Raw genomic sequence first — 12,657 nt, 5'->3', positions numbered from 1 at the left:
TATGTGTAGTACAGCTAAGAAATAAAACATTAGGAGCAGAGACATAAGTCTAATATTGTTTCCAGTACAGGAAGAGTTAACCACTTCCGACCGCCTAACGCACAGGGGCAGCCGGAAAGTGGAGCCCGCAAGGACCAGCTCATGCCCAAAGGCGGCGGTCCTTGTAAGGGCATGGGCGGAGCGATCGCGTCATCCGTGACGCGATCCTCCGCCGCTTAGGGATGAGCGTAATGACCTAATTACGAATTTCCGAAATTTCGCGAAATTACTACAATTACGATTTTAGCAGTAATCGAAATTTCGTAATTTTCGCTAATTACGCAAATTTTCGTAATTACGATTACGAAATTTAGTATTTTAAAGTTTGCAAAGGTTTCTATCCCTCTAGATGCCTAAAATGAATAACCAACCAACCTCCTCCTCTCTCCCTCCCTCTCTCTCTCTCTCTCCAGAGATCTGTAGTATTTCAAAACCATACTCACATTCATGACATGTCCAGGGATCAAACCCAGGCCAACCACATGGAAGACAGCTATGCTCACCACCATACCACCAAACACACACTAAATAGACTGCTAACCTAAATCTTACTTGTAGACAGTCATATGAGACACATGCTGGGTGCAGGGCTTTGTGATTGGACCATGCGATAGAGTGAGGTGCAAAAATGAAATCATGCCTAGCAGAGGATGGTTTCACAGTGCTAAATGCTAGGCTGGCTGTGGTGCAATTGGTTAGTGTGTCTGGCTGGTAACAGCAAGGTTACAGGTTCAATTCCATCCAGGCATGTCTTTTCCTTTTGCGTTCAACAGTTGTCCAAACAGAGCCAACAGAGCCCCAGATAGCCATGTAGAGTTAGGTCACAGCTAGCCTGGCTGTGGTGCAATTGGTTAGTGTGTCTGGCTGGTAACAGCAAGGTTACAGGTTCGATTCCATCCAGGCATGTCTTTTCCTTTTGCGTTCAACAGTTGTCCAAACAGAGCCAACAGAGCCCCAGATAGCCACGTAGAGTTAGGTCACAGCTAGCCTGGCTGTGGTGCAATTGGTTAGTGTGTCTGGCTGGTAACAGCAAGGTTACAGGTTTGATTCCATCCAGGCATGTCTTTTCCTTTTGCGTGCGCGCGCTGCGCCATTGAACCCCATGGGGTATTTTGCGTGCGTAAAACTTTACGCATGCAAAACTTTGTGCTCGGTGTTTGGACAACTGTTGAACGCAAAAGGAAAAGACATGCCTGGATGGAATCGAACCTGTAACCTTGCTGTTACCAGCCAGACACACTAACCAATTGCACCACAGCCAGGCTAGCTGTGACCTAACTCTACATGGCTATCTGGGGCTCTGTTGGCTCTGTTTGGACAACTGTTGAACGCAAAAGGAAAAGACATGCCTGGATGGAATCGAACCTGTAACCTTGCTGTTACCAGCCAGACGCACTAACCAATTGCACCACAGCCAGCCTAGCATTTAGCATTGTGAAACCATCCTCTGCTAGGCATGATTTCATTTTTGCACCTCACTCTATCGCATGGTCCATGGTCCAATCACAAAGCCCTGCACCCAGCATGTGTCTCATATGACTGTCTACAAGTAAGATTTAGGTTAGCAGTCTATTTAGTGTGTGTTTGGTGGTATGGTGGTGAGCATAGCTGTCTTCCATGTGGTTGGCCTGGGTTTGATCCCTGGACATGTCATGAATGTGAGTATGGTTTTGAAATACTACAGATCTCTGGAGAGAGAGAGAGAGAGAGAGAGAGAGAGAGAGAGAGAGAGAGAGAGAGAGAGAGAGAGAGAGAGAGAGAGAGAGAGAGAGAGAGAGAGAGAGAGAGAGAGAGAGAGAGAGAGAGAGAGAGAGAGAGAGAGAGAGAGAGAAGGAGAGAAGGAGAGGATAGAAACCCTTACAAACCTGAAAAAGTAAAATTTCGGTTGGAGACACGAAATTCGTCATTACGGGAGTGAAATTTCGATTACGAAATTGTAAATTACGATTTGAAAATTAATTACGAAATTACGAATTTGGGTCGTAATGTTAAATTTCGCATTCGTAATAAAAGCAGTTCGAAATTTCGAAAATTTCGGCTCATCTCTACCGCCGCTGCCTCGCTCCGCTCACCCGCCGCAACATTCCGCCGGTCATACGGAAGCGCCGGCGGGATGTTAACCCGACGATCGCCGCATACAAAGTGTATAATATACTTTGTAATGTTTACAAAGTGTATTATACAGGCTGCCTCCTGCCCTGGTGGTCCCAGTGTCCGAGGGACCACCAGGGCAGGCTGCAGCCACCCTAGTCTGCACCAAGCACACTGATTTCCCCCCCTCGGCCCCCTGATCGCCCACAGCACCCCTCAGACCCCCCCCCCTGCCCACCCCCCAGACCCATGTTTACACCCAATCACCCATCAATCACTCCCTGTCACTATCTGTCAACGCTATTTTTTTTTTATCCACCCCCCTGCCCCCTGCTCCCTCCTGATCACCCCCCCACCCCTCAGATTTTCCCCAGACCCCCCCCCAGACCCCCCCCATGTACTGTATGCATCTATCCCCCCTGATCACCTGTCAATCACCTGTCAATCACCCGTCAATCACCCCCTGTCACAGCCACCCATCAATCAACCCCTAACCTGCCCCTTGCGGGCAATCTGATCACCCACCCACACCAATAGATCGCCCGCAGATCCGACATCAGATCACCTCCCAAGCGCAGTGTTTACATCTATTCTCTCCTCTAAACACCCACTAATTACCCATCAATCACCCATCAATCACCCCCTATCACCACCTGTCACTGTTACCCATCAGATCAGACCCTAATCTGCCCCTTGCGGGCACCCAATCACCCGCCTACACGCTCAGATTGCCCTCAGACCCCCCCTTATCAATTCACCAGGGCATTATTTACATCTGTCCTTCCCTGTAATAACCCACTGATCACCTGTCAATCACCCATCAATCACCCCCTGTCACTGCCACCCATAAATCACCCCCCGTCACTGCCACCCATCAATCAGCCCCTAACCTGCCCCTTGCGGGCAATCTGATCACCCACCCACACCAATAGATCGCCCGCAGATCCGACATCAGATCACCTCCCAAGTGCAGTGTTTACATCTGTTCTCTCCTCCAAACACCCACTAATTACCCATCAATCACCCCCTGTCACTGCTACCCATCAGATTAGACCCCTATCTGCCCCTAGGGCACTCAATCACCCGCCCATACCCTCAGAACGCCCTCAGACCCCAGCCCTGATCACCTCGCCAGTGCATTGCTTGCATCTATTCCCCCCTCTAATCACACCTTGAGACACCCATCAATCACCTCCTGTCACCCCCCTAGCACACCTACCCATCAGATCAGGCCCTAATTTGCCCCGTGTGGGCTCCTGATCACTCGGCCAAACCCTCAGATCCCCCTCAGACCCTCTTCCAATCACCTCCCCAGTGCATTGATTGCATCTATTTTCCCCTCTAACCACCCCCTGAGACACCCATCAATCACCTCCTGTCACCCCCCTAGCACTCCTATCCATCAGATCAGGCCCAATACAACCTGTCATCTAAAAGGCCACCCTGCTTATGACTGGTTCCACAAAATTCGCCCCCTCATAGACCACCTGTCATCAAAATTTTCAGATGCTTATACCCCTGAACAGTCATTTTGAGACATTTGGTTTCCAGACTACTCACGGTTTTGGGCCCGTAAAATGCCAGGGCGGTATAGGAACCCCACAAGTGACCCCATTTTAGAAAAAAAGACACCCCAAGGTATTCTGTTAGGTGTATGACGAGTTCATAGAAGATTTTATTTTTTGTCAAAAGTTAGCGGAAATTGATTTTTATTGTTTTTTTTCCACGAAGTGTCATTTTTCACTAACTTGTGACAAAAAAATAAAATCTTCTATGAACTCACCATACTCCTAACGGAATACCTTGGGGTGTCTTCTTTCTAAAATGGGGTCACTTGTGGGGTTCCTATACTGCCCTGGCATTTTAGGGGCCCTAAACCGCGAGGAGTAGTCTAGAAAACAAATGCCTCAAAATGACCTGTGAATAGGATGTTGGGCCCCTTAGCGCACCTAGGCTGCAAAAAAGTGTCACACGTGGTATCGCCGTACTCAGGAGAAGTAGTATAATGTGTTTTGGGGTGTATTTTTACACATACCCATGCTGGGTGGGAGAAATATCTCTGTAAATAGACAATTGTGTGTAAAAAAAAATCAAAAGATTGTCATTTACAGAGATATTTCTCCTACCCAGCATGGGTATGTGTAAAAATACACCACAAAACACATTGTACTACTTCTCCTGAGTACGGCGGTACCACATGTGTGGCACTTTTTTACACCCTAAGTGTACTAAGGGGCCCAAAGTCCAATGAGTACCTTTAGGATTTCACAGGTCATTTTGCGACATTGTTGGTTTCAAGACTACTCCTCACGGTTTAGGGCCCCTAAAATGCCAGGACAGTATAGGAACCCCACAAATGACCCCATTCTAGAAAGAAGACACCCAAAGGTATTCCGTTAGGAGTATGGTGAGTTCATAGAAGATTTTATTTTTTGTCACAAGTTAGCGGAAAATGACACTTTGTGAAAAAAAACAATTAAAATCAATTTCCGCTAACTTGTGACAAAAATAAAATCTTCTATGAACTCACCATACTCCTAACGGAATACCTTGGGGTGTCTTCTTTCTAAAATGGGGTCATTAGTGGGGTTCCTATACTGCCCTGGCATTTTAGGGGCCCTAAACCGTGAGGAGTAGTCTTGAAACAAAAATGACCTGTGAAATCCTAAAGGTACTCATTGGACTTTGGGCCCCTTAGCGCAGTTAGGGTGCAAAAAAGTGCCACACATGTGGTATCGCTGTACTCGGGAGAAGTAGTACAATGTGTTTTGGGGTGTATTTTTACACATACCCATGCTGGGTGGGAGAAATATCTCTGTAAATAGACAATTGTGTGTAAAAAAAATCAAAAGATTGTCATTTAAAGAGATATTTCTCCCACCCAGCATGGGTATGTGTAAAAATACACCCCAAAACACATTATACTACTTCTCCCGAGTACGGTGATACCACATGTGTGGCACTTTTTTGCACCCTAACTGTGCTAAGGGGCCCAAAGTCCAATGAGTACCTTTAGGATTTCACAGGTCATTTTGCGGCATTTGATTTCCAGACTACTCCTCACGGTTTAGGGCCCCTAAAATGCCAGGGCAGTAAAGGAACCCCACAAATGACCCCATTTTAGAAAGAAGACACCCCAAGGTATTCTGTTAGGACTATGGTGAGTTCATACAAGATTTTATTTTGTCACAAGTTAGCGGAAAGTGACACTTTGTGAAAAAAAACAATACAAATCAATTTCCGCTAACTTGTGACAAAAAATAAAATCTTCTATGAACTCACCGTACTACTAACGGAATACCTCGGGGTGTCTTCTTTCTAAAATGGGGTCATTTGTGGGGTTCCTATACTGTCCCGGCATTTTAGGGGCCCTAAACCGTGAGGAGTAGTCTTGAAAACAAATGTCTCAAAATGACCCTTGAAATCCTAAAGGTACTCATTGGACTTTGGGCCCCTTAGCGCAGTTAGGGTGCAAAAAAGTGCCACACATGTGGTATCGCCGTACTCGGGAGAAGTAGTATAATGTGTTTTGGGGTGTATTTGTACACATACCCATGCTGGGTGGGAGAAATCTCTCTGTAAATGGACAATTGTGTGTAAAAAAAATCAAAAGATTGTCATTTACAGAGATATTTCTCCCACCCAGCATGGGTATGTGTAAAAATACACCTCAAAACACATTTTACTACTTCTCCTGAGTACGGCAATACCACATGTGTGGCACTTTTTTGCAGCTTAACTGCGCTAAGGGGTCCAAAGTCCAATGAGCACCTTTAGGTTTTACAGGGGTGCTTACAATTAGGCACCCCCCAAAATGCCAGGACGGTAAACACACCCCACAATTGACCCCATTTTTGAAAGTAGACACTTCAAGGTATTCAGAGAGGGGCATGGTGAGTCCGTGGCAGATTTCATTTTTTTTTTTGTCGCAAGTTAGAAGAAATGGAAACTTTTTTTTCTGGTCACAAAGTGTCATTTTCCGCTTACTTGTGACAAAAAAATAATATCTTCTATGAACTCACTATGCCTCTCAGTGAATACTTTGGGATGTCTTCTTTCCAAGAAGGGGGTATTTATACTATACTGGAATTCTAGCCCCTCATGAAACATGACAGGGGGTCAGAAAAGTCATAGATGCTTGAAAATGGGAAAATTCACTTTTTGCACCATAGTTTGTAAATGCTATAACTTTTACCCAAACCAATAAATATAGGCTGAATGGGTTTTTTTTCATCAAAAACATGTTTGTCCACATTTTTCGCACTGCATGTATACAGAAATTTTACTTTATTTGAAAAATGTCAGCGCAGAAATAAACAAAAAATTATTTTTTGCCAAAATTCATGTCTTTTTTGATGAATATAATAAAAAGTAAAAATCGCAGCAGCAATCAAATAGCACCAAAAGAAAGCTTTATTAGTGACAAGAAAAGGAGCCAAAATTCATTTAGGTGGTAGGTTGTATGAGCGAGCAATAAACCGTGAAAGCTGCAGTGGTCTGAATGGAAAAAAGTGCCTGGTCCTTAAGGGGGTTAAAGCCCCCAGTCCTCAAGTGGTTAAGAAACTCCAGTTGTTATCTGTGCAAAAGAGCCATTGAGCTCCATGACTTTCAAAGTCACATAGAGCTCTGTCTTCTGAAGCTTGTTATCTCAACTGTCAGCCAATGTATTTTCTTTTTCTCTGCAGAGAACAGTTCAAAAGTTCACTAACCTGCTCTGTAAAATCAATTAGATTGCTGAGTAGTGTGTAAACTGCAAATATTAGAGAATGTTATAAAAAAAAAAAAACAACAACTATATAACTGAAATAAAATTATGAGAATATTTTCTTTGCCATTAATGTTCTAGTAATTATCCGTACTACACATACAATTCATTATATCATAATTTTTTTTTCTCTTCAGTGTCTCTTTAAGTTGAATACACAACCAATATATTTTTGTATTCTAAGTATCTGAAACACATTGTTTTAAGTGTCACATAAAGTATGTTTGTGATCTCTGTGTAATGGATTAGTCCTAGTCTTAGAGATAAATCCTGTAATACAGTCTCTGCTAGTTTTGTATTGCACAATACATGTAGCTATGAGAATATTGCAATGCTAGCATGCCTCTTTTGCCAACTTGCTCTCCTGTTAAAGTTTTTAAGCTTTGTGTGCCTTTGTCTCAGTTCACATGCCATCAGTGGTGCTCATCACGACCTCGTGATCACGAGTTGTTCTTGCTGATCACGAGTAATCAGCAATCATGATCAGCTCTCAATCACGAATGCCGATCACAAATGCACTTGTGATTGCACTCATTACCCGACTGGTGATCACGAATTACTCGTGATCACTAGTCGGTATTCATGATTAAAAACCTGCCGACTTTAGCAGTTAATAGCAAAGCCCCCTTACATGCTAGAAACACCAAATTTGCCAGATATGTTAAGAAAAGCAGTAGGAACAAGAGGAAACAAAAATTCAAAAAGAACTTATGGTTTTTGAGATAAAATTAAAATTTCAAAGGAAAAAAGTATACATTTAAATTCGGTAAATAACAGTTAATGTATTTATCGCATTTAAATCAGTGATGAGCGAAAATGCAAATATTCTTTTCGCCGAATTTTCGCGAAAATAAGTACTATTTTCGTTTCGAAAGGCGAAAATTCGCCGAATATTTTCGCATTAATTTTCGCCTAAAGTCCGTTTTTTCGCGTTGAATTTCTAAGCCCCCTTACAAGCTAGAATCACCGAATTTGCAGGGTATATTAAGGAGATATGTGGGTACAAGAGGAAAAAGAAATTTTTCAAAAAGACCTTATAGTTTTTGAGAAAATCGACTTTAAATTTTCAAAGGAAAAAAGTATACATTTAAATGCAGTAAATGACAGTTACTGTAGCAAACCTAGAGGTAGTGTAAATTTACTAATATCAAAAGAAAGGGCCAAGTGTAAGTGCCATGGGCTAAGTGTCAAGTGCAAACTGCCAAGTGCAAAGGGCCGAGTGCCAAGTGCAAAGGGCCAAGAGCCAAGAGCAAGTGCCAAGTGCAAACTGCCAAGTGCAAAGGGCCAAGTGCCAACTGCAAAGGGCCAAGTGCCAAGAACAAGTGCCAAGTGCAAAGTGCAAACGGCCAAGTGCAAGTGCAAAGGGCCAAGGGTCAAATGAAAAGGGCCAAGTGCAAAGGGCCAAGTGCAAAGAGCCCTTGGCTCTTGGCCCTTTGCCTTTGCACTTGGCCCTTTTCATTTGACACTTGGCCCTTTGCACTTGCACTTGGCCCTTTGCACTTGGCCCTTTGCCTTTGCACTTTGCCTTTGCACTTGGCCCTTTGCACTTGCAATTGGCCCTTTGCCTTTGCACTTGGCCCTTTGCACTTGGCCCTTTGCACGTGCAATTGGCCCTTTGCACTTGGGCCTTTGCACTTGGCCCTTTGCACTTGGGCCTTTGCCTATGCACTTGGCCCTTTGCACTTGGCCCTTTGCACTTGGCCCTTTGCACTTGGCCCTTGGCCCTTTGCACTTGGCCCTTGGCCCTTGCACTTGGCAGTTTGCACTTGGCACTTGGCCCTTTCTTTTGATATTAGTAATTTTACACTACCTCTAGGTTTGCTTAAAGGGATACTGTAGGGGGGGGGGGGGGGGTCGGGGGAAAATGAGTTGAAGTTACCTGGGGCTTCTAATGGTCCCCCGCAGGCATCCTGTGCCCGCGCAGCCACTCCCCAGTGCTCCGGCCCTGCCTCCAGTTCACTTCTGGAATTTCAGACTTTAAAGTCTGAAAACCACTGCGCCTGCGTTGCCATGTCCTCGCTTCCCCTGATGTCACCAGGAGCACACAGCGCAAGCACAGACCATACTGGGCCTGCGCAGTATGCTCCTGGTACCATCAGCGGGAGTGAGGACACGGCAATGCAGGCGCAGTGGTTTTCAGACTTTAAAGTCTGAAATTCCAGAAGTGAACCAGAGGCGGGGCCGGAGCATTGGGGAGTGGCTGCGTGGGCACAGGATGTCTGTGGGGGACCATTAGAACCCCCGGGTAACTTCAACTCATTTTACCCCGACCCCCTCCAACAGTATCCCTTTAAGTAACTGTCATTTACTGCATTTAAATGTATACTTTTTTCCTTTGAAACTTTAAAATCGATTTTCTCAAAAACTATAAGGTCTTTTTGAAAAATTTCTTTTTCCTCTTGTACCCACATATCTCTTTAATATACCCTGCAAATTTGGTGATTCTAGCTTTTAAGGGGGCTTAGATATTCAACGCGAAAAAAAGGACTTTAGGCGAAAATTAATGCGAAAATATTAATGCGAAATTTCACCCTTTGAAGCAAAAATAGTAGTTATTTTCGCGAAAATTCGGCGAAATCGAAAATGGGATTTTCGATGCGAAAATGGCTTTGGCGAAAATTCGCAAGCAACACTGTTATACTTTTTTCCTTTGAAACTTTAAAATCAATATTCTCAAAAACTATAAGTTCTTTTTGAATTTTTTTTCCGCTTGTTACCACTGTTCTTCTTAACATATCTGGCAAATGTGGTGTTTCTAGCATGTAAGGGGGCTTTGCTATTAACCGTTAAAGTCAAATCGTGAACACGGCCGTGATCACGGATATCACTTTTAATAACGGTTAAAATCCGAGTCGAATTCGGCATCAGGTCTGGATCACGATCACGGCGTATCCAGATTTCGATACTGTCGTGATCGTATTTACTCGAATCCGTGATTGGGGGTATCCGAGCACCACTACATGCCATTAATGATGGATCAGTCACTCTACTTTTCCTCATGCCCTGAACTGTAACACCTAGTAACAAAAAATGTTTTCTCAAACAATACATATACAATACAAATAACCCAACTGTATTCTAGAATGCATATACAAACATTACAATAGTGTTTCATGCATGAAATATAAATGATACATGCTAACAATCTGAAATCTAGATACAGTAAATATCTTGTTTTTTTACATAAAATGCACCACATGCAATTGTCATTAACTTCTAGATAAATTATAGTTTTCTAGGTCTGTAGAAAACTGTTAGGTATCATCTTAAATCAGTTACAGATGTTTCTGTACAAGCTATCATCACAATTCTTGGTTTTGTAAAGACTTCAAATTTTACAGTTTTTTTTTAAAACACGTTTTTATTGAAAAGATTTGCAAATATACTTTTTAAGGATTGTCAATATTGTAAATACAAATATAACCAATCTAATTGCAATTACAGAGGAGAATTAGTGTGTCAATATAGTTAAGGATCATTAGTACATTTGCCAAAGTAATAAGTAACATAAAATAACGAAATATGTCAACATGACATATAACTTATTTAACCACTTTACCCCCGCGCGTACGTATTTCTCCGCCCCTTTTTCCATCCTTTAAAAACCAGGGACGGAGAAACACGTACTTTCCGCGTTCCCGACGCTGCCCGCGCTCCCGCTCGTAAACACGCCGCCCGCCGCTAGTAAACACGCCGCCGCCCGCTCGCCCAGAGATCAATGAACGGGAAAATCCACCGTTCGTTGATCTAAGCCCCGCAATGATCAGCTGCTCTCCTATGGGCAGCGCGATCATTGTGAGAAAAAACTCACGTGTCCAGCCTCCTTATACTTCCTCCAAGCTTCCGGAAGGAAGCTTGGAGGTCGCATTAAAACAAAAAGTTACTGTGGCCATCTTGTGGCCAAATAGTAAACTACACCCTACACATTTTTCACATACAAATAAATGACTTTTACACATAAAATTAACTCATTACCTCCCACACTCCCCATTTTTTTTTTTTTTTGTAATTAAAAAAAAATTAAAAAATTTACAATTAAAAAAAATACATAAATAGTTACCTTAGGGACTGAACTTTTTAAATATTTATGTCAAGAGGGTATAACACTGTTACTTTATAAACTATGGGCTTGTAATTAGGGATGGACGCAAAACTGAAAAAAATGCACCTTTATTTCCAAATAAAATATTGGCGCCAAACATTGTGATAGGGACATTATTTAAATGGTTTTATAACCGGGACAAAAGGGCAAATACGTTTCATGGGTTTTAATTACAGTAGCATGCATTATTTAAAAACTATAATGGCCGAAAACTGAAAAATAATTATTTTTTTCCCCACATTTTTCCTATTTTCCCATTAAAACACATTTAGAAAAAAATAATTCTTGGCATAATGTCCCACCTAAAGAAAGCCTAATTGGTGGCGGAAAAAACAAGATATAGTTCATTTCATTGCGATAAGTAATGATAAAGTTATAGACGAATGAATGGAAGGAGCGCTGAAAGGTGAAAATTGCTCTGGTGCTCAGGGGGTAAAACCCCTCAGTGGTGAAGTGGTTAAAACCTAGGCTGGCATTGTTTAAAAACAAAGATCATGCATAGAATATAGAATATAGATCTACAGCAGCTATAGTATACATTACATAGTCATTACATAGTGACCGTAAGAGGTGACAGAGTCTATTTACCCCACACTTGAACATATTTGCCAGGGCAGTTCCTATGCTGATAAACCAGCTTAATATAAGGCAAAATTTTGTTAACTTGACTTACCCACTCAATAATAGAAGGGATTTGTGGTGATATCCAACAAGTTGTGATAACTCTTCGGGCATACAAAAGGGATTCGCGGAGCAAGGTGCATTCAAATTTAGTGTACTGGTGTTGTGGCAAGACACCAAATAAACAAATCTTGGGGCAGAGAGTTATTTGTTTCCCTACTATCTCAGCTAGTAGCTGTACAACTTGTTGCCAATAGGATTTAATCGAGGGACATTCCCACAGCATATGCCAAAAATCAGCCGATGGAGATGTACACTTGGGGCAGGCCGGAGAGTAATTGGGCTTGATTTTGGATAATCGTAAGGGGGTGAAGTATGCTTGTCTAATAAGATAGAACTGTATTAGTTTACCATTTGCAGATATAGAGGCATATACATGTGATTCAAGAATATCCTCCCATTCCTCATCATCTACATCAGTAAGGAGGCAGTCCCACTTAGACCTAAGAAGGTCAGTATCTTTGTCTGCTATTGCTGTGATAAGGGAAGTGTATAGCATGGAGATGAGTCCGCCCATCCCTTGAGTACGGAGTATACCTATAACAGGGAATTCTGAGAAGGTAATAGCGGCACTACCAAATTGGGAGTGCCAGCAATGACGTAATTGTAGATATTTATAGAAAAAGGAGTTAGGCAGGTTATATGTGGTTTTAAACTGATCAAATGATTTAAAGATGCCTTGGTCTACTACTTGTTTAAATAGAGTGACTACAACCTTCTGCCACTCTAGGGCACCATGAAAGGAAGCTAACTGGGGAAACTTAGTGTTAGACCATAGGGGAGTTTCACCAAGAAGGCCATCCCTACCATGAATACGTTTGGACTCTACCCAGACCCTGACCGCTAGCCTATGGATTGATGTACCATTCCCTATTAGCTGAGTTTTAGGGGCCTCCAAAAATGCCAATAAATTATCATTCTTAACATATTTAGCCAAGAGCTGCTCAGATATGGGGCGTTCAAAATGTTTGTATACCCA

This window comes from Hyperolius riggenbachi, chromosome 8 (genome assembly GCF_040937935.1).
Source record: "Hyperolius riggenbachi isolate aHypRig1 chromosome 8, aHypRig1.pri, whole genome shotgun sequence".
Classification (NCBI taxonomy): Eukaryota; Metazoa; Chordata; class Amphibia; order Anura; family Hyperoliidae; genus Hyperolius; species Hyperolius riggenbachi.
Note: the sequence above shows the minus strand (reverse complement) of the source record.